At 42.1% G+C, this 19706-nt stretch overlaps 1 long non-coding RNA gene across 4 annotated transcripts in view; it reads right to left on the bottom strand.

Moving 5' to 3' along the window:
- The window catches only part of LOC135425471 (uncharacterized), a 34580-nt gene that overhangs the window by 13303 nt on the left and 1571 nt on the right, over positions 1 to 19706 (bottom strand). For 2 of the 4 annotated variants that reach the window (XR_010435611.1, XR_010435609.1), the window contains exon 3: positions 16369 to 16467. This is a non-coding gene — a long non-coding RNA (uncharacterized LOC135425471). Of the gene's footprint in view, positions 1 to 6980; positions 9213 to 11611; positions 14604 to 16368; positions 16468 to 19706 lie in introns of those variants that run through there. The other 2 variants (XR_010435610.1, XR_010435612.1) reach the window with 2 other exon arrangements.

Here is a 19706-nt window from a genome sequence, read left to right as displayed (position 1 = left end):
AGTTCTCACTGAGAGATGTGTCCACAGCCCCTTTAGGAAAAAAATTCTTGTTTGGCTAATATTAAAGTCTGAAGGATTGAAAGTTGGCTGTTCCATGCCACAGAGCATTTCAGTGACTGAGGAAAGTCTGTGAGATAACATCTGGCAATTCAGTACACACACTGGGATAGTTACTGAAGTGGGTTTTATTTGAGGAGTTTTTTCCCTCTTTGGGTCAATAAGCCAAACTTTGGCCAAAAGACTGAAGACAATTTAAGATCTTTCAGAAGAGTATGGTAGGTACACACTTGGTACCCTCCCAGAAGTCAATATGATATTCACTTGCCAGGAGTTATATCCTGTGCTGAGACAGGCTCGGGGGTTCTTGCTTCTGTAACACTCTGCTTTGTGCTCCCTCCCATGGTTCAGGGCAGGAAAAAATGCCACAGCAGCTGAGAGCACTCTTAGAAAATACCTGCCCTGTTCTAATGTTCTGGGACCAAGAACTCTAAATATCCTCACATGCAGGAATGAATTTTGGCAAAAAGAAGTCTGTAAAACAGGTTAGGAATTAATATGATGATATAACATATGGGGGGAAAAAATCAGACACTCACTTTCTTTGATTAAGAAAGTTTTTCAAGAGTGTCCCAAGTTGTATTTATTTATTTGTTCAAAGTAGATTAGATTAGATTAATAGTAATCGTTAAATTTTAAGAGATATTAAACAACCTAGAGCTCCTGTTGAGTTTATACCATTAATAATTACAAGAAAAACTTATATAGTCTCCAAAAATGTGGAGTTTTACCGTGCAATTCTACTCTTGAAAAAGGGATAATACACATCCTACCGCACTGAAGTTTTGGGTTTTGTCAGTAGCTTTACCAAACATACTAAAAATTAGGCTGCAAAAATAGAGTATTGTAGAGCCAGTGCAGCTCTGGAGAAGGGAAAGAGCATCTGCACATCTCCTGTCTCGTAAGCAAAATTATGGCTGTGTTCTCCTCAGATACATCTGTTGCTTTTTAGTTTTCAGCTGTCCCCCAGACAGTTAACCAAGTCTGGCTTCATTCACCCCTTTATTAAATCATGTATTCAGTGAAACTGCTCAGAGACCAAATGGACTTTGTTTGCATGGCACTAACAATTCAGCACTTTTAGCAGAAAAAAAGGAGTGAGGAGTGAATAATTCGGAGGAATAATTGTGTTTAGTGCAAAGCTCCCTCTGCAATTCCCCCCTGTGGTGGCAGGAGAGAATGATAGAAATCTATCTGTTCCCGAGGTGAATTGCTTGAGAATCTCATCTTAATAGGGTGGGGGCATCGCTGCACGGGGAAGGTGAGAAGTTTCTTGAATTTCTGAGGGCTAGTCCGGGCTAATTCCTTCGTGCTCGTCGGGAGGTATCAATTCCTGAAAAGGGAGTTTCCTTTCTCCTTCCTGTGACTCGTCGGGACGGTGCCTACACACTTAACATATCTCCATGCAGGGCTGCCTTCCCCGCCCGCTTGGTGCCGACTGGCCCCACTCCCTTATCTAATCAAGGTTCAATCAAAGTTAATTAGGGATCTAGTTTTCTGTTCCTACACCAGGCATAAAGCAAAAGAAGCTCCTGGGCATATCTGATCAAGAGGCTGATCTGTGTTATAACTATGTAATAACTGGCACAACTGTGTAATTACAATACAGCCCTATCTCAGGTTACATCATTATCATCGTGCTTAACACTGAAACAAAATGTGGTTATCGGGATCGGTGGCAACACATTGGTGATGTGCCACCCAGGAAGAGGAGGATGTACACATGTCACCCAGGCCCTGCTTAAAAATGGAAAAAAAGTTTATTCCTGCATGAGGAGAAAAGGGAATATTCAGGACACTTGACTATTTGGGGTTAAATTGACCTTTCCTTTGCCCTCCCTCCTCCCTTCCTTAGCCAGACTTTCACTTGTCAGGGAGTACTTGACTCTGGAGTCACTGATAATAAAGTCTAATCTACCTACACATGTCTGCAGTCTATTTCCACAGGGAAGAGAACTGCAAAGTTCCAAGAACAGTGTTAACTCAAAGCCACTGCACAGAGAACATTTTCTTTAGTTCTGATATTCTGCCTAAATGGTAGTTTAATGAACTAACGTGCATCTATAAAAAGTAGATGCCATGAAACTTGTAAGAAGCGAATTCACTTGAAGTAAATTGCATTGAAAATAGCATTTCTACATCTTCTGCTTCTTGCTGAATTTAGTTATAAAATATTAGAGAAACCATAGTGCACAGATTTTAGTGACTAATATTTATGTGCAGTCTTAAATATCAACAGCTAGAGCCACTTTCTGTTAATGATAGGACTGGATGTGATTTCTTAGCTAAAGACAGCTTCCTTAGCTTACCTCATATCACGGCATCTGGTATCTCTAATTGGAATCATTTTCATAATAACCATGAGCAATATACATTACTACCTAAATATGAAGGGTGACTGCAATACAGACTTGTCTACAGCACTTGAAGCATCCAGCATCCAGCCCAAAGCCCCTTAAACTCGAGGGAAAGACTCCTGCTGCTGTGTCTTATATCAATCAGGTTCAATATATCTAACCCCCCCCCTGAAACTCCTGGTAAGAAAGCAGGAGTTTTCAGTGCAACTCTGCCAAACCCCTCCGAAGGTGGTGGCCCTTTCTGTTACTAAGGAAGGCCTAATTCAGTCAGGATTTAGATACTTGCACAACTTGAAATGCCAGACTCGTTCTGTGGATTTTTAAGGAAGTTCAAGGCATTCAGTAGGATGGTCTGCTCACTACTTTACTACTTATGAATGCTTAATTGTTCAAAATTGTGCTGTTTCATTAGTAGTAGTAGAAAATTACCTAATTCATAGAGAAATACTAATTTGTGTGGTGTTATGAGCTTGTTTTGAATTATTTCAGGAAAATCTTGCTCCCTAAGGAACACTCATAAATTCATAACCTATCCATTGTCAAAGTCTTCAGCAGTAGACATTTAGGTTATGTTGAAAGTGTAATGTTTTATATTCATCACAATATTCATCAATTATTCTCAATAAGAATAAGCAGTTGTCAATAAGATAAGAATACATGAATTTATCTTAACCTGGAGAATTTCTCCAAAAGGGACAAGAAATCCTACTGCTAAGTTGAAAGGAAAAGAAAGGGTTTAATTAGAGTCCCCTAACGACTGCACGCTCAGGGTTTGTTTAAGCTGAAATTTTACATAAAAAGGTGCAAATGCTTTTAAAGAGAACCATCTCAGATTGCATTTTCTCGCTCTCTCCCATATAATTGTAAACAGCTTTGATTTCAAAGGGAAAATCAGACAATTATTTTATAATGAGAGGTGTGGTCTAGTGATTCGAGCATCAGACTGGCAGCCAAAAACCACTGGAGTTTTAATCCTGGCTCTGACACTGACACCATCCACTGCCTTGGGCTAATCAGCAGGGGGTTGACTGAGATCTGCTGCTTGGGGGTGCAAGGGGCAGGGACAGCTGCAGAATTCCTGATCCAAAGCTCCAGAGGTGAGCAAGAACCTCCCCAGCGCTGCAGCCAGCCCGTGCCCAGCGTGCCCCTGCTCTGAAGGGCACAATCCCTGACCAGAGGAAGAAATTAAACCCATGCAACGTTCACCTCGGGCGAGCTGAGGTTCAGGAAAGCCAGAGTTGCTAAGTGCTGTCAATAAAAGCTTTCAAACTTCTTTGCATAAGCATATTTGAGTAGGTCTGTGCTTTGAAGCAAGCCTGTTGCTTAGGTCGAGGGGTGAGTAAAGCCAGTCTTGCCTTTAGAACACTCCCGGCACCTCGGGAGATTTTTGTTTCCTTTAAGCACCTTGTAGTTAAATTTTTAGTCATTGTTTTCTTTCTTCCTGTGTGCTCCCATCCCCCAGTGACCCCCAGCTTTTCCCTGTCCTTTGCTTCTCAGTACAATTCCTCCTGTCTCATTGAGTTGTCTGATTTCTTATCCTTGATTAATACAAACACAGACAAAACCCTCATCCTTGGGGATTTTAATTGGAAGGTTGATTGCCTTTTCTTCTTCGCTTGCACATTTTCCATCACTTCAGCTTCCTTGGGGTCCACAGACAGACTTTCAATCTCCCTCCTCACATTCACCATCATGTTCTTGATCTTTGCTTGCTTGGGGCTTGACTCCTTCTAATATAAATGTTAGGCATCTTGCCATTTCAGATGACAGATCAGCTCTTTGATGTGTCTAATTATGATGGAGAGGGGGCAGAGAAAGCAGGACCTCCTGAAGCCAGGATAAATTTGCTGTCCATATAAACTCTGAGCAGCAATGTGTCCCTCTGCTTCCCCTCTGGTACGTGACAGCTTGCTAGACTCAAATCCTGCCCTACCCAAAAGAGTTCCATGAATACCCAGCACAAGGGAAGTTTTTACATTTGAACCTGTTTAATTGGAAAGGGGAAACCTGTCAGAAGCCTGGATGCCAAGATGATAGGGAGGGGTAGCAGAATGGGGAGTTCTACCTCAACTTTGCATGGCAAAAGCAGAGGTGGCTGACTGAAAGCAATCTAGTGAGAGAATCTTGTTCCTCCACCTCCTCTCACCCTCCCTTTGTTGCTGCCACAGATTGACACTCAGTAGTTATGTTAGTGCTTTGCAGAAGTCATCAAATTCTACCTCACAACCCCTTTCTCTGCTGAATTTTCTGTTCAGTTTTACGGATGCTGTTCAGAGAGGAAGGGCCGTGCTGCTCTAAGGGCCAGAAGTTCAGGAGCACACCAGGCTTTAGTCCCTTCTCTTGCTCTTAAGTAATTTAGACATCTTCAGAGAGTCCCATGGCAGGTTCCTTCACTGTGGTTAAGAACCAAACTTGTGGCAAAGCCGGCACTGGACTCAGTCTGGGGTTTGTGATAACCAGGGCTGACCTCAGCTCACAATTGTTGTCCAGGACTTTAACCAGCACCCCTCTCTGTCTGGGTTTGGGGAGGAGCTGCCTTGCTTGGTAGAAGGGGGAGAAGATGGGACAGACCCTTTAACACTGCAAACTCTCTAAGGGCTGTGCTGCTGAACTTGTGCTGCTCCTCTGGTGCACGTGTTTGCCCACAGAGCTCATGCACAGCTCCTACCTGTGCTCTGGTTGTGGCTGCTCTGTTCAGGACCAGGGCTCTGTTGAGGTGCATGTTTTATAAACACATGAAAGGCCAGGGTCCCAGCCCTGAGGTACTTGAAGTTGTTAGCAAATCTCACAGACACTTCTTAATATGAATTTATTGTTGATCTGTCTGCCCTAGAGCTTGAAATTCTTTATTTATCTGCCAAACAGGCACAGCAGGAGTTTCAGCATTGCTTCCCCTTATAATACCCAGCTAATGTGCTTCAAGCCTGACCTACAATGATCATCTCCTGGGAAGAAAGCTTGGGTTAGTCTTCCTTCCACTCAGCATTCAGCCCTTGATCTTTCTACCAAAATGGGAAATCAGTGCTAGTGAAATGAACACTGATCAACAGTGACAAAACCTTTCACCTCATTTCAGGCAGGAAGCTGGGGTTGCATTTGTGCTGTTGTCCTTGAGCAGAGAGTCTTGAGTGGAGAGTTTCCTACCGTCTCTCTTCCCTCTTCACTTTTCAGAGCAAATGTAGAAACCTACTTTAAATTAAACAGCCACAAGGTGAAGGGAAGTAATGTTCTAGTGACAGAGTGACAGTGTGAAAGGCAGCAGTGAAGGGGATTGTGCAGCAGAGGTGGAGGGAGTACAGGGAACATCTATCAATATTTACTGAGCAGCACTGCTTTTCCATCCTGTGTTTCTCAGCCCTTCATCTTTACACAGCCCTGCCCTGTAAAAGCTTTGCACTTATTCCTGTGCATTTCCAAACAAGAAACCTCCTCTCTGGCTCTGATCTTTGGTGACAGGGCTGAGGAAGATCATGGAAGCCTTTCTCTCCATGGGTGCCCTCCACCCACCCCAGAGGAGAGATTAATAGTTTCTGAAAGCATTCCCACCCTACAGAAAGGTCACCAGAGTCCCGAGGAAGATGAATAAACAGGGGTTCATCAAGACTCCGTGGTAACGTGGGAGGGACCTCTTCCAGCAAAAATATTGCCACAAAATTCTGAACAGTGGGGATTTCAGAGTAGCTGGAGGTTGGCAGGTGACCTCCTGGGCTGTTGTTTTTCACACAGTGCAACACAACCCAACCACTTCCACGGGTGTATCTTTTTAACAGTTCTGTTTGCATCAAGTGTTTGTTGTCGTGTGGCCTGTGTTCTGTGGGCTGTGCTGATTAAGGCTGTAGGATGATATATCCCTGTCATCTTATCTTCCAGAGGCAGTCAGCTGTCTTTGGGATTCACTTGGAGCTGTGAGTTAGGGTGGGGTTTTCCTTCAGTTATTTTATGCCAAATCTATCACCTCAATTATTGTTCCGGCTCTGGACAGTGGAGTTAACCTGAATGAAAGGGTTATACACTCTTGAGTATCCTCTCAGTGCTTCCTACAACTTTTGGGGCCTGATAAACTGAGTACCTTAGTCCAACAGTATTTACCTCCTTCTTAAAGCAGAATAAATCTACCAGAGAAACCAGCAGAAACTCAGCTAGAGCAAAAAATCCTTCCCTTTAGGTTTTCTGTTCACTGATTTAGGATGGGGCAGCCACATTGCAACGTGTTTTCCTCCTAAATAAATTTCATACGTGTGATTTATACACACACAGAGTGAAGGTCACTATCCAAAATTGCAAAATCAAATTACCTATGGTAATGCTCATTTGAAGATATAATGTTAAGTAGTCTTACTGCTAAAAAGAGAGGGAAAAATGTCTAAAATGGACTGGTGCAATTTTGTCAGATTATCATAAACTCCCAAACCTAAGCTACAAGAATAGCTGATCCTGACAGATGCTTGCTGTTGGAGTGCCCACATAGGGAGAAGTCTGATTATGTATCTGGTGGGAGGCATAAAGACAGAAGAAAGTTGATTTGCTTTATCCTGTCAATCTAATGATTCACTTTTCAGGTCACACTTTATCTACACACAATGTTTATTTAGACAATGAAACCATCAGTGCCATTGATAGAATCTAATACGCCAGCAGAGATATTTTTCTCTCCCACTATTTTCTTTTGGTGCTGGAGTGTGTATTCCTGCCACAAAAGTCTTTTTATGGAAAAAAATATTTTGTTATAAGCACTATCATCGTGTGTTGTAATTATTATTTTGTTTTACCCTGCCCACACAGAAAACTGTTTGCATTATATTCCATTGAAAGATACATTTTAAGTTATCTCTGGTAGTCATGAATAATGTAAATTGACAAGAACTGTTATGGAGGCAGGTAGACAAAGAAACAGAAAGTTAAGTGGTTTCCTTTCTCTTTATGGCAGAGTGACATTTACCTGTAAGTGCATTTGATTTTAACACAATAGGATGAGTCTGTGCTGGGCTGGATTAGGATTGAGGCATGTGGAGGAGTTCAGATAAAGAGTGGGCACAGAGAAATGCCCTCACCAGACCTCTCTAGGGAGGGGACTTCAGCAGCAATAGCATGTCAGAATGTCTTTTTTTTTTTTCAGTGCTTGCATCCAGCTGACAAAATCTTTCCTTGTTTCTGTATCTGTAATTCCAAGAGATCTCTCCGTGCTTCCCACAGCTGTCTAACAGCCTGATACTTTGTGCTTGTCACATCACTTTCCAAAAAAAGGGTCAATGTCACTCTGCCACCCTGACAGACAGAAAAACCAAGGCAAAGAGAAACTCTGGGTGAACGGGGGTCACTTGGAGACCCAGGACCAGCTTTCCTGGTGTGTGTACTCATGGCCCAGGCTGGTGCTGCCTCTCACATTCCAGCTACAAATTTCACCAGTTCCCCTTTTCCTCAGACTCACCAGAACTGCACTAGTTGGGTTTAACTCTCCTGCAGTTACACTGCATTTAAATCAGAAATAATTTCAGTGGGTTGGATTCTCACTTTTGTAAACAAGAGTGTTCCCTCTGAAACTAGTAGAGCTCATTTTTAGGTCTGAGACGGTGTAACTGCTCTCATGTCATAAACACCCCACTAGATATAAAATACTCTGTTTCTCCAGTGTGGCACATTCACTAACCTCCCTGATCCAGCTTTTCCCTGCAGTGTAACTTTCCATGTCTGGGAGGTCACCCTGGGGGAGAGGGACAAAAGCCACTCAACCCTTGTCTCCAGTAAAAAAAACCAACAACCCAACAAAAGCAAACAAAAAGCCAAGTAGGTGTTGCACTGTGATCAAGATACTCCCTTCCCCAGGGGAGTCACAGGTCTGCAAGTGGACAGCTAAAATCCTTTGGGAGAGCTAACATGCTTTGGGAGAGTTAGCATCCTTTGGGAGAGATAACATCCTTTGGGAGAGATAAAATCCCTTTGTTTCTACAGTGCCTTGGGTACCATGGCTTAAACTGTCCATATTCCTCATAGGAAACCTTCAGACAATATTATCCAGGCTGCCTCTCAGAGCTTTTCTACTTTCCTGCTCTCTGCTTTAAGTTTCTCTGCAGGGGAAGGACGGGCTCTGGCTGATCACAAATGTGACCTGTCCCACTGAGTTATTGTTGCCTGCTGGGGGGGATGAGCTTTTGCAGTCCTCTGGTTCCTGGTGACGTAGTCCTGGTGCACACACACCCCACACTTGTGTCTTGGGGCTTCAAATGCCTTTATCTATGTCATGCATTGGTTTTTACAGTTTGCTATGAATCACTGATGCCTGCTGGGAACACATACCCGCTTCTGGTTATTTTTATTACAATGTTATAATGGGCACAAGGACACTTAAAAGTGGAACAACTGAGCATCTCTTGGTAGCCAGTGCTGTGCAACTCTCCTGGGATGCCTGAGAACACCAAGATGTGATGCTGAAATGTGTTGCTGTAGTGAAAAGACATTAATTCCAACATAGTCTGTGTCCTGTGTAGTAGCTCTGCTCATGTGAATGATAGAAGAGTAGCTAAAGCCCTATATCAAGTCCTGGGATATGTGATCAGAGCCCTGGATATGCTGCAGGTTTCCTAAATGAGGGTGGATCAGCCATTTAGGCATTCCAGTTATATTTCAACTGTAAGGCAGCTGCTCTTTGTTACCTGACTCTGTGTGGACACCCTGGGATGTCCAGGAAATAGGCTGGAGAGTTTGTTGGCTCCCTTCTACCCAGCATCTTCTGGAAAATCAGTGGGCAGAGACACAAGATTCATGTCAGGATCTCCTTCTGACAAGAAACTGAGACATAGCCTGGAAAAGCACATGGACAGAAGGTGAAGAAAAAGGGATTAATGGCATGCTGAGGTATTATCCCACACTGATGCTGCATGGTGATGCCAGGCTGAATACATTAAAGTCTGTAAGGAATCCAGATCTATGGAAAAAGGGAACTTATGCAGACCAAGCTTGTTAATAACTCCTTGCCAAAGCTGTGAAGGTTTTAGCTTTGAAGGTCATAGTATTTGAAGGACAAATATTTCTGTTCCCAGAGAGACAAACATGGAACAAAGAAACTCACCTGAGACCTGCTGGGCACTGGGCCCCTTTGGTTTGAGTGTTTAGTGTTCAGTGATTCCTGAAATGTTTGTTATGGATGGGGAGCATGTTAGAAAAAATCAGGATACTCAGGGAAAACAGTGAAGGGAATGGTTGAAACAAACAACACTTGATATAAAATACCAATAATATCTGCAGTTCCATTAACTCTGGAGGTCTCAGAATGGCCTTCTTTGTCACCTCCAGTTTAGAAGAAGGTCAGGCACAAGGGAGGAACTGATTTGCTCAAGGCACACAGCCAGCAAATGGTAGAATTGGGACTAGAAACCAAATCTTTTTACTCTTAGCAGGAAGTGAACAGGTAGGTTTGCTGTAGTTTCGAAAGACATGGCTACAAGAGGCCCTGAACTAGCAGAGCTCAATTTTCTAACCCCACTGCATGGCTCTGGCCAGCTCCCTGGATTCTGCTTTGTGCTTTAATTCTCCTGTGCCACTGCACACAGAGTAAGTCACTTGTACAGGAAGATGTTCTGCCCAAACTCTGCCTTTGGGTACAGAAGGAAATGGCAGAGAAGAGAAGCCACTGCATCCAGCTGATTGGGAGAGTGGCCATGTGCCAGACATCATCTTTTGTGGTAATAACTCCTTTCCAATGGCAGCCTGAGCTATTTGCCTGTCATGATTTGTCTTTTTGTGCTTGGGGAATGCTGGCTGACCTTTGTCTTTGATGTTGCTGGGCCCTTTCCTTGCAATAGGGCAGTTCAGGAGGCCATGACCACATCTGCTTTGGCTGGTTCTGTTATCAATTAATTTGTCCTGCCACATCAAAGAACAGAGATAAAGCTGTAGCATTTCCTTACCACAGATTTTTATCTTCACTCCCCAGTTCACCTCACAACACACGCACCTTCCACCTCCACAGCAAGCAGAGAGAGGGAGACAGACAGAGAAAGAACCAGAACTGACATCCTAATAACCTCCCTCGAGCACTGATGGCACCTGGGGCTCTGTGTGCTGAGCCTTACACCCACTTCCAATCTGGCCTGGCCACAGCCAGCCAGTTGCTTACTCCCCCAACAAGTTATTTGTTTTTCTCTCTAGACAAATCAGTGATGTTAGAATGACAAATAGCAGTTATAGCTTTGCACTTAGCTGAGTATAATTTCAGGCCATCAGTACCATCTGTCTCCCTTCTTGGGCTGCAGCTCCATTAAGCGACAGCCAGAGATCCTCAAGGACAAAGAGCCCAACTCACAGGGACAGATATTTTAGGGGTCAAAATTTGTGACTCTTTGCCCTTTGAGGTTCATTCCAATGAAGCTGGGAAATACAACCTGATCCAAATTAAAACTTTCCCTGCTCTGCCATGCTGAGCCTTTACTGTCCTTGTTCAGGAGTTCTGCACTGAGACTGGTACTAACCATGCAAATTTATCCAAAGGCTTGCTGGGGTGATGCTGTTTGTCTTGGCTGTGAGACAACATTCAGGCTTATTTCTAGGAAATTTCATGTTCATTTACTACAAGTCATAGTCTTTCTTTTTCTTTTTCTTTTTCTTTTTCTTTTTCCTTTTTTCCTTCTTTTTTTCTTTCCTTCTTTCTTTCTTTCTTTCTTTCTTTCTTTCTTTCTTTCTTTCTTTCTTTCTTTCTTTCTTTCTTTCTTTCTTTCTTTCTTTCTTTCTTTCTTTCTTTCTTTCTTTCTTTCTTTCTTTCTTTCTTTCTTTCTTTCTTTCTCTCTCTCTCTCTCTCTCTCTCTTTCTTTCTTTCTTTCTCTCTTTCTTTCTTTCTGTCTTTCTTTCTTTCTTTCTTTCTTTCTTTCTTTCTTTCTTTCTTTCTCTTTCTTTCTTTCTTTCTTTCTTTCTTTCTTTCTCTCTCTCTTTCTTTCTTTCTTTCTTTCTTTCTTTCTTTCTTTCTTTCTCTCTCTCTCTCTCTTTCTTTTCTTTCTCTCTTTCTTTCTTTCTTTCTTTCTTTCTTTCTTTCTTTCTTTCTTTCTTTCTTTCTTTCTTTCTTTCTTTCTTTCTTTCTTTCTTTCTTTCTTTCTTTCTTTCTTTCTTTCTTTCTTTCTTTCTTTCTTTCTTTCTTTCTTTCTTTCTTTCTTTCTTTCTTTCTTTCTTTCTTTCTCTTTCTTTCTTCCTTTCTTCCTTTCTTCCTTTCTCCCTTTCTTTCTCTCTTCCTTTCTCTCTTTCTCTCTCTCTTTTTCCCTCTTTCTTTCTCTCTCTCCTTTCTTATATTTTCTGAGGTCTAATTTGATCACATCACAAAACACAGGGGAAAAGCAGTTTTGGAACCATTTTGCATGTGCCATGAAAATGCCCCTTCTTCCACAGCGTGGCTGTGAATGCCCTTCTCTCTCATTGACTAAAGACCCTGGGTACCTTGCAGGATCACTTGCATTCAAAAACCTGTCCTTTCAAATTTGTTTAGGTAAAGTGCAGAATGCAGATGAATCCCAGCATAACTCCTCTGGCTTCATTTGGAATGACAGCAAAAACAAATCTGGACTTAGCTTCTCATCTCAATGGAAGGGCACAGAGGAGCAGTGAGAATCTGTCATTGCTCGTAAAGGACAACGTTACATGAGAGAGAGAGAGCACAGGAGAGAGGCAGAGAGCAAGAGCCTTTTCCTCTCTGCTCAATAAGGGCCATGTTGAGGTGTGTGAGGACAGCGGGGGTCAGCGAGTGCTGGAACTGGCTCTGAACTTCTGGCAGAACAATCTCCTGGAACTAAACCCAAGAATACCTTTATGTTCAGCAACCTGCAGGGAGATGTTCCACAGCCAGCCTTCTCCACAAGAGCCAGGTTACAGTGTCTGTACGTGACAGCAACTGCAGCAAAAGCTTTTGTCTTTTAAAGCAGAGTAGCTCACAGGCAGCACAGTGGACTCGAGCCTGATATTTAATATCAGACGCCGAGCAAGGATCCATTTGTAACAGAGGAGCCATAAACCATGAGATTATTTGCCACAGAACAGGGAGATGGTGGGTGCAGATGTTCAAACACCATGTCTAATTAGAACAAGAACAGATATGTTACAGGAATTAGAATTCCTCCAGTAAGGGTCTAGCTCTGCACACTGCTCTGTTTAAACTACCAGATACTTTGTGTGTCTGAGCCACTTTTCAGCCATGGACCCAAGTGTTTGGCAGACACTCCTGCAGCCTCAGTGCTTCCCTGTCTTAGGAAGGGAGTAAAGACTATGGTCCTCATTTGTCAGAGGGGTGGTTTCACTGAACTTCCACTTGCCTGCACACACAGTCAGTGTCAGGACTAGAAATAAAGTCCAGGAGTCCTGGTTCTCAGTCCTCTCCCATCAGCCATGTTCTCCTGAGCTTGCTCTACCTGCATATCAGGGATTTTGTAGGCAACTACAGAGACAGAGAACAGATTGCCCCCAAATGGGGTCCTTAATCACTCAACTTTTATCACTGGGAGACAGTAGCTTCCCTCCCTACCTCCTTGAAAAGCTTTTAAAATAAACACAGGTACATTAGAACAACAGTCCTTCAAAAAGGGTCCCTTCCTCCCCCTTACCTTCCTTGCTCTCCTGTCATTAAGCAGAGCAAAGCCATCCTTACATGTGACATTTGGACAGATTGACTTAAGCTATTTACTTTAGGCTTTTTTTCCCCCTCCCATTCAGGATCACTTTCATTCATTTTTCAAGTGTCTCAAAATTTCTTTTGCTAAATCCATAGATCAGGTGATTCAGAATGAAGCAATGCCATTCTGATAAAAGCACAACCCTGAAGCTTCCCTACTCCTCCCATAGTCCCTTTCTGCTTACTCTTTAATTCTCTAATTAACTCACTAATTCTGCTGACAAAAGGAAAAATACACCAGCAGTGGCAAAGGAAATCTCACCTTTAAATGCCAATTTTCTTTTCTTCCCACAGAGCCTACCTTGCTGGTTAAACTGTTGAGTAATTGTATTCTGGGCTCAGAGTCAGTGGGTCAGATTCTGCTCTGAATTACATCAATAAAAACAACCACTCCAGGGCAACCTTTCATAAATATGCCTGCTTTTAAACCAGTGTGCTCTCCTGCTTGAGGATGCCTTCCTAACCCAAATCCTAACCCAGAATTACCACATTAATGTCAGTGGGACTGACGGGGGACAGAGTTCAGACTCTGAACTCCATCACAAGGCTTTTCTCTCTCTCCCAGCAGCAGAAAAGCAATGAGCAGTTTTAACACAACCCTCCTGACTCACATTCTCTGCTCAGCAGAAGTCCAGGAGCTTTGCTGGGTGGATTGAAGGTGCAGTGGCATAGATGTGTGTCTGAAGTGAGGATGTGCCATGCTGTGGATCCTGTTGGAGCAAGGGCTGAACAAAGATCTGCATAATACCCTCTTGTCATGAGCTTTGCCAAGCCACTCTCGCTATCAGACACTTTTTTTCCCTCTTATTGTTCATCTTTCTTGCTTGATGGCAACTGGAAGGTTTTGGATATTTCCTCTAGTTCTGTATTAACTCCTCCTGAGGAAAATGTGGTGTAAGTCACCTCTTTTGAGAACACACAAAAGGAGGGGCAGAGGGAAAGAATTAGGGATGCAGGATCTGTTGAGTGACACCAAGTGATGTTCATGGTACAGAATGGTCACATCGTTGGGTAACTGGAACTGCAGTTTGTGGTCCTCTTGAGACAGTAGCTCACTGTAAAGTTAAGTCTTTCTCTGTGCATATAGAGTTTGAATTAGGGGAAATGCTCAAAATATATAAACAGGAACTAGTCTTGCAGAGAAGATAAGCTTTGGAGTGAGGGGGCTGTCTCTTCCAGTGTGTATTTAGTGTCTACTGCAGTGGGGACTAATGTCATGTTGGGCCTCTGGATGCTGGGCCTCCCTCAGTGTGTGTACTGCTGTAATACACAGAACTACTTCCTTCCATTGACTGCCTTTTTGTGGCATTGTTTTGTGTGATTGACTCCCTTTTTCATCCAGAGGCCAAAGAGTGATTATTGGAGATTGCCAGCTCCAGACCTGAATTGTTTTATTCAGGAAGTTAATTAAAATCAACCCACCTCTTTAGAAAACCTTCTCCAATACAGTCTGGATGCTCCTTTCATCTCACTGTTACTACTTCTTCTTTTTTTTTTTTTTTTTTAATCAGAGCTCTGTAAATCATGGAAATAACTTGGCAAAGGAGCTGTATTACAAGAAAAATCAGTTAGGAACGTAGGTAAAGGCACATAATAGGTCTTTAGAGGAGAGGAATGAATTTAATTGAGTGAAAGCTCAGAAAACCCAAAAGTAAACTCAGGGTCATCAGCATGCTTCTTTCACTTATCCCTCAGTTGCACTTCATAGATCCAGGCTTCCTTTTGCTCTGCTGTTATCACACTTTCCTTTTGCTGTGATTTATTAACTGTGGAACTGTCAAATTATGAAACTGAGGTTCTAGAAATACTTATTAATGTTTGAGAAATTCATTTCACACTTGAATACTTTTTCTAACACTTACTAATGTCCCTCATTTTGGTCATGTGGGTCTACAGGGCAAGAAAACAAGGTATCTTATTATATATTTAGCATGTGGAGATGAAGGATGAAAAAAATGTCTTTTAAAACCCCCTCAAACATTGCAGCAACCCTATGCCTTTGGTCCTTGTGCTGCTGGATGTGGTGACTGTGTGTGTGTGTGCATAAGCAGGGCAATGTCTGTGCATTCAGTGACACCATTCCAGCTCCCTTTCAGTCACTGTTAAGAAAGCACTTCTAATCCCCTCTGAGAAGCTCCAACATAAAATTCCTTTCATGCCAGTTTTGTCTTCCTCAGTTTGGCAAACACTGACCTTCCCCCTGTGATTCCAATGGAACTTGTAATTCAAAAGGCATTTCTGTTTATTATTACCCTGTTAGTGCACAGGAATCATCAGGGATGCCAGGACTGCTCAGGCAACAAGGTTGCTCTCTGAGCCCTCTGTTGCAGTTTTGTAGTGCAAACAAAAATACAGCAGGCCAGAGATAAATGATGATTACTTTACTCACTATTGAATCAGAATAATGAACCTAAAATAATTACTGAATAATTACTTGCCTCGAGATCCTTGGGAGTAAGTTTGCCACATTTATTCCCCACACAAAGTTTTCTGATGGAAATTTGTTTAAAAAGTAGAAAGGAAGACCACCAAAAATGTCAAAGTTTATGAATTTGCTCTCACAGGACTGGAACGTTTCTACTTCTTGACACTCAGTTTTGAAACGTGTTACGTTACACCAGTATCACATTCAACAGTTCTAAACTGCTATAGTCTTACTCAAAAGGAGGTTTTCCTTCAAAACATAATTTTGCACAGAATACTGAGCTCTGTGTTTCCATCAGCATTGATGAAGTCAAGTTTAGTGTTTAACCTGATCTGCCCAAAGCAGTCCTGTCACCCTGCATGCTCAGAGAGACACCATCTGATAGGAAACGGCCGCAATCCCTCCAGCTTTCCAAAACACCGACGGTTTCAACCGTTTCTTAAGAAATACTCACTGGGCACTGCAGATGCTTCTGCTTTCAAACACAACCATCTTCTTCAGCTTCAATGGGTGACTCCTTTCAGCTAAAGCAGTGACACCTCTGGTGTAACACTGAAGTGACCACCAGATGTTTTTCCTTGAGATCCCTCAGCACAGCGCTCTCCTCCCTCACTGCTACCATCCATGACTTTTAAAGGACCATAACATCTTTCCTTCAGGCAAGTATTTCATGCCAGCACTGGGAACATTGTGTTTTTTTTCAAAGGAAACGCCAGGAACCATTTCTAGTTTTTCCCATTTGGTAAACTACTCCTCATGAAAGCTGAGTGCAGCAGAGGTGCCTTCTCCAATGCACAGGTGCCCACTGCACGCTCAAAACACCAGAAGGGGAAAAAAGAAACCCCTTTGGCACAAGGAACATGGAAGACATCATTTATTTTTCTTACCTACAATGAGAGGTCTGAATTCTGGTCTTGTTCAATCCAGCACAGAAGCCAATGATGGGCTGGGCTGGAGTGTTTGCTCTGCTGTCTCTTCTGTTTAAGCTGAGGACAAGACAAAACATTAATACAACCGTGAATCCTCCCTGAGGCCCAGCCCCGGTCACAGCTCTGCCCCACGGACCTGGATGCCCCTCAGTGCCCGTGTTTTCCAACCTGCCAATATATAAGTGCTTAATTTTAGTATGTAGGAAAATGCTCATGTGTGACTGCAACCCCCCTAAATTCTGTACACACAAATTCAGCAGATTGTTTGGATTGTTTGAAAGTTTGTCTTTGAACATCTCCTCTGTTGCTCTTTCTTTGCTACTGCCCTTCAACTTTTGTGTCTGTAGACCTGAAGTGCCATGTGGAAGAGCCCCTTTTACATCAGCTGAAACTACTATTTCTTCCTTAAACTGTACACATGGGTCACTATTCACTCTGGAAATTGCTCTGCCCTTGATAAATGCAACTTAATTTTTGTGTGAAACAAATGTCGAAATATCTCCGTGAACAGTTTTAAACTTGACAGGTCAGTTCTATAAATCATTTATTTGTTTTAATGTTACTTAGCATCCCTGAATCTAAAAGCATTTCATACAGATGTTTCCCTGACCATTTCAGTAATGATTTAGCTCATTGTTAATGCTTCCATTTCACAGAGGCATAAACTGAAATGCAGGTATCTGAGAAGTGCTATTGTTTTTAGGAGGGTTCAGCATTGGCTTCTGATTTCTAGGACTCACTTTGCTGAGGGCTCAGCTCTCCTAAAAAAAGCTGTCTACAAGGGTCAGAAAGAAACTATTAAATTGCCTGACACCTATTAATCTACTCCTCTTTTAGGTCTGTAGCTGTGAACTGAGCTCATTGAAATAAAATCTCTCATACTTGTGAGATCATGTATTAGAAAATCAGTCCTGGTGTGCCCAAAAAGTTGGCCCCACATTACATTATTTCCTTACACAAATAGTAATAAAATACTTCTTTTTTTTTTTTTTTTCCCCAGAAGATATTTTATTTTAGGGAAATGCAACAGGAAAGAACAAAAGCAAAATTCCCATTTGTGAAAGCACAGCATGTGCAACTTCACTATAACAGGCAGCAAAAGGTCTAAGAGCAGAAAAAGGACTACTGAGACCTGCACACAGAGTTTCTTATAAATTAGCTCAGAAAAACCAAAGGTAGAGCACTGTGTGCTAAGGGAGGCTCGGATCATAAAATATTTTTAAAGTCCTTTAGCAATATTAAAATTCTGCTCAGCAACAACTATTGTAATACAATTTTCCCCTCTCCTCGCTCAAGAATCAATTGTGCAACCATTCTCTTTGTTAAAAAGATTCGAAACTCTAAAAAAAAAAATAAAAAAATGGATTTAGTTGAGTTCTCACCCTGGAAAAATGAGTGAAAGTGCTTAATCCATCGGCGTGGGTGCACAAAGTGCATTTGTTGTGCTGCTGGATGTAACACGAGCTGAACCAGGGCAGGAGAGCGAAAGCTTTGCAGCCCCTGATGGATTTCAGATTTATTAGACACTGGAATGTTTTTTTTCCCCCCTTGTCTATAAGAACATGGTGTGTAAGATGATAAAGGGCAGGAATAAAGGGAGCAGACATCGTAGCCCTTAAAATTAAAACAACTGTTTCTAGATTTTCCAAGTGTCAATGTATGAAAAACCAGCCTAAATAGAAGTGTTGCATTATTCAGTGTGCTTTCCTCCTGGAAAGAAAAACATTTTGCAGCCACTGACAAAGCTATGGACATGTGACTAATACTACTTTTATTTTCCTATATGGAGAAAAAACCCATCACAAAGCCTAAATGGAATATTTATGCTGTAAGATAATACACTCATACCTGTAAATTATGAGTGCAAGCTGTAATAATTCATCTTTAGTTTCATTACTCATGCACTATGGAGCTTTCAAGATTAGGGATAGATTTGTTATGCCACTACACTCCAGTATATGTTTTCCCTTTCTTAACCCCCTCCCTCTTCTCTGGCTCACACATCCTGTACAGTAGGAGCAAATTTCTTTGCACCAACACACACAGGCTGTATAAGCTGCACAGAACTGGCATCATTTTCAAAGGACATATTAATGATCCATTTTATGATGTTAACCAGGCTGAAAAAAAAATTAGCTCAGCGTATAGGGATATGATTTCAAATAAATTTGGGAGGAAAGTTTCCTATTCTGAGAAGAGCTCCAAGATGTAACATTAATAAAAAGCTCTTGTAGTCTAATGTTACAGGGTAGTTCTCTTGAGCTTCCAGGATGGGAACCACAGTGGTCTGCTTGTGGCAGCAGTAGTTTTGTTCCAGTATCTATATGCTGCTTTGTGAAAGGGAATAGCAAAAATCTGGAATGAATTGCTTCAATGATTAGATTTCCCATGAAAATATAAACAACACAACTATTCACTGAAAGAGAACTTATGTTTAATATATAAGCAGAGGAATAAACAAGCTCTGTTCTTCTATTTTTGACTCTGTCTGTATTTTAAGTGTCTGAAAGCAAAGACAAGGCCAAGGAGACAGTTTGGGCCAGTGTTCTGAGCACTCCAGGCTCTGCTGGGGTCTGCTATTGAGTTATTGTGTAATCTTGGGTGAGTCATTTAAATTCTTTATGCTCTGATTTCACCACTCTGTAAAATAGGTGTAATCCTCCCCCATTTACCTCAGACAGCAAAAATATCTATAAAACATCTTAGATGACACGTTATGTTCAGGCAAATTTTCCCTCAGTAAAAAATTCTCTGTGTGAGCTGTATTTGTCCACAGATCTTTTTGTCCTGCAAATCTCTGCCCACAGACACACACACACACAGGGTCGTGTCAGTGCTGTCTGAAAAATGAGATGAACATGCCTTTACCATGAAATCAAAACCATCATTCTGCTCCTATAACTGCAGAAATTGCACTAACTACCAAACTTTTAAGTCTTTTCAAAGACCAAATCTTGCATGTCCTAATCAAGTGAGAAGTCCCAGTAAGAATCAGTAGGATACTTCAAGCCATTAAAGAAAGCAAGATCTGGCCTCTTGTAGAGCACTGAGGTAAAACAGACCCAGTGCTGCAGTTTGCATTGGACAGTTCTCAATTAGAATGTCAAGATTTATGGTGTATTTTATCCGGTTTTCATTCTCTGCTGTTCAGTTTAACTTTTGACCTATGGTTATTGGCAGAAGAGGGCTTGTCCCAGAGGGCCATTAGCCCCTTCCAAAGAGGCATTCTAAGAAGTGCCAAAAAAGAGGGTGGGAAACAGGTCTCTTTGTAACAGGACCCCTCCTCCTTCTCTGAA

Source organism: Pseudopipra pipra, chromosome 21, assembly GCF_036250125.1.
Source record: "Pseudopipra pipra isolate bDixPip1 chromosome 21, bDixPip1.hap1, whole genome shotgun sequence".
In the NCBI taxonomy this organism is placed as follows: domain Eukaryota; kingdom Metazoa; phylum Chordata; class Aves; order Passeriformes; family Pipridae; genus Pseudopipra; species Pseudopipra pipra.
This window is presented reverse-complemented; position numbering and strand designations above follow the sequence as displayed.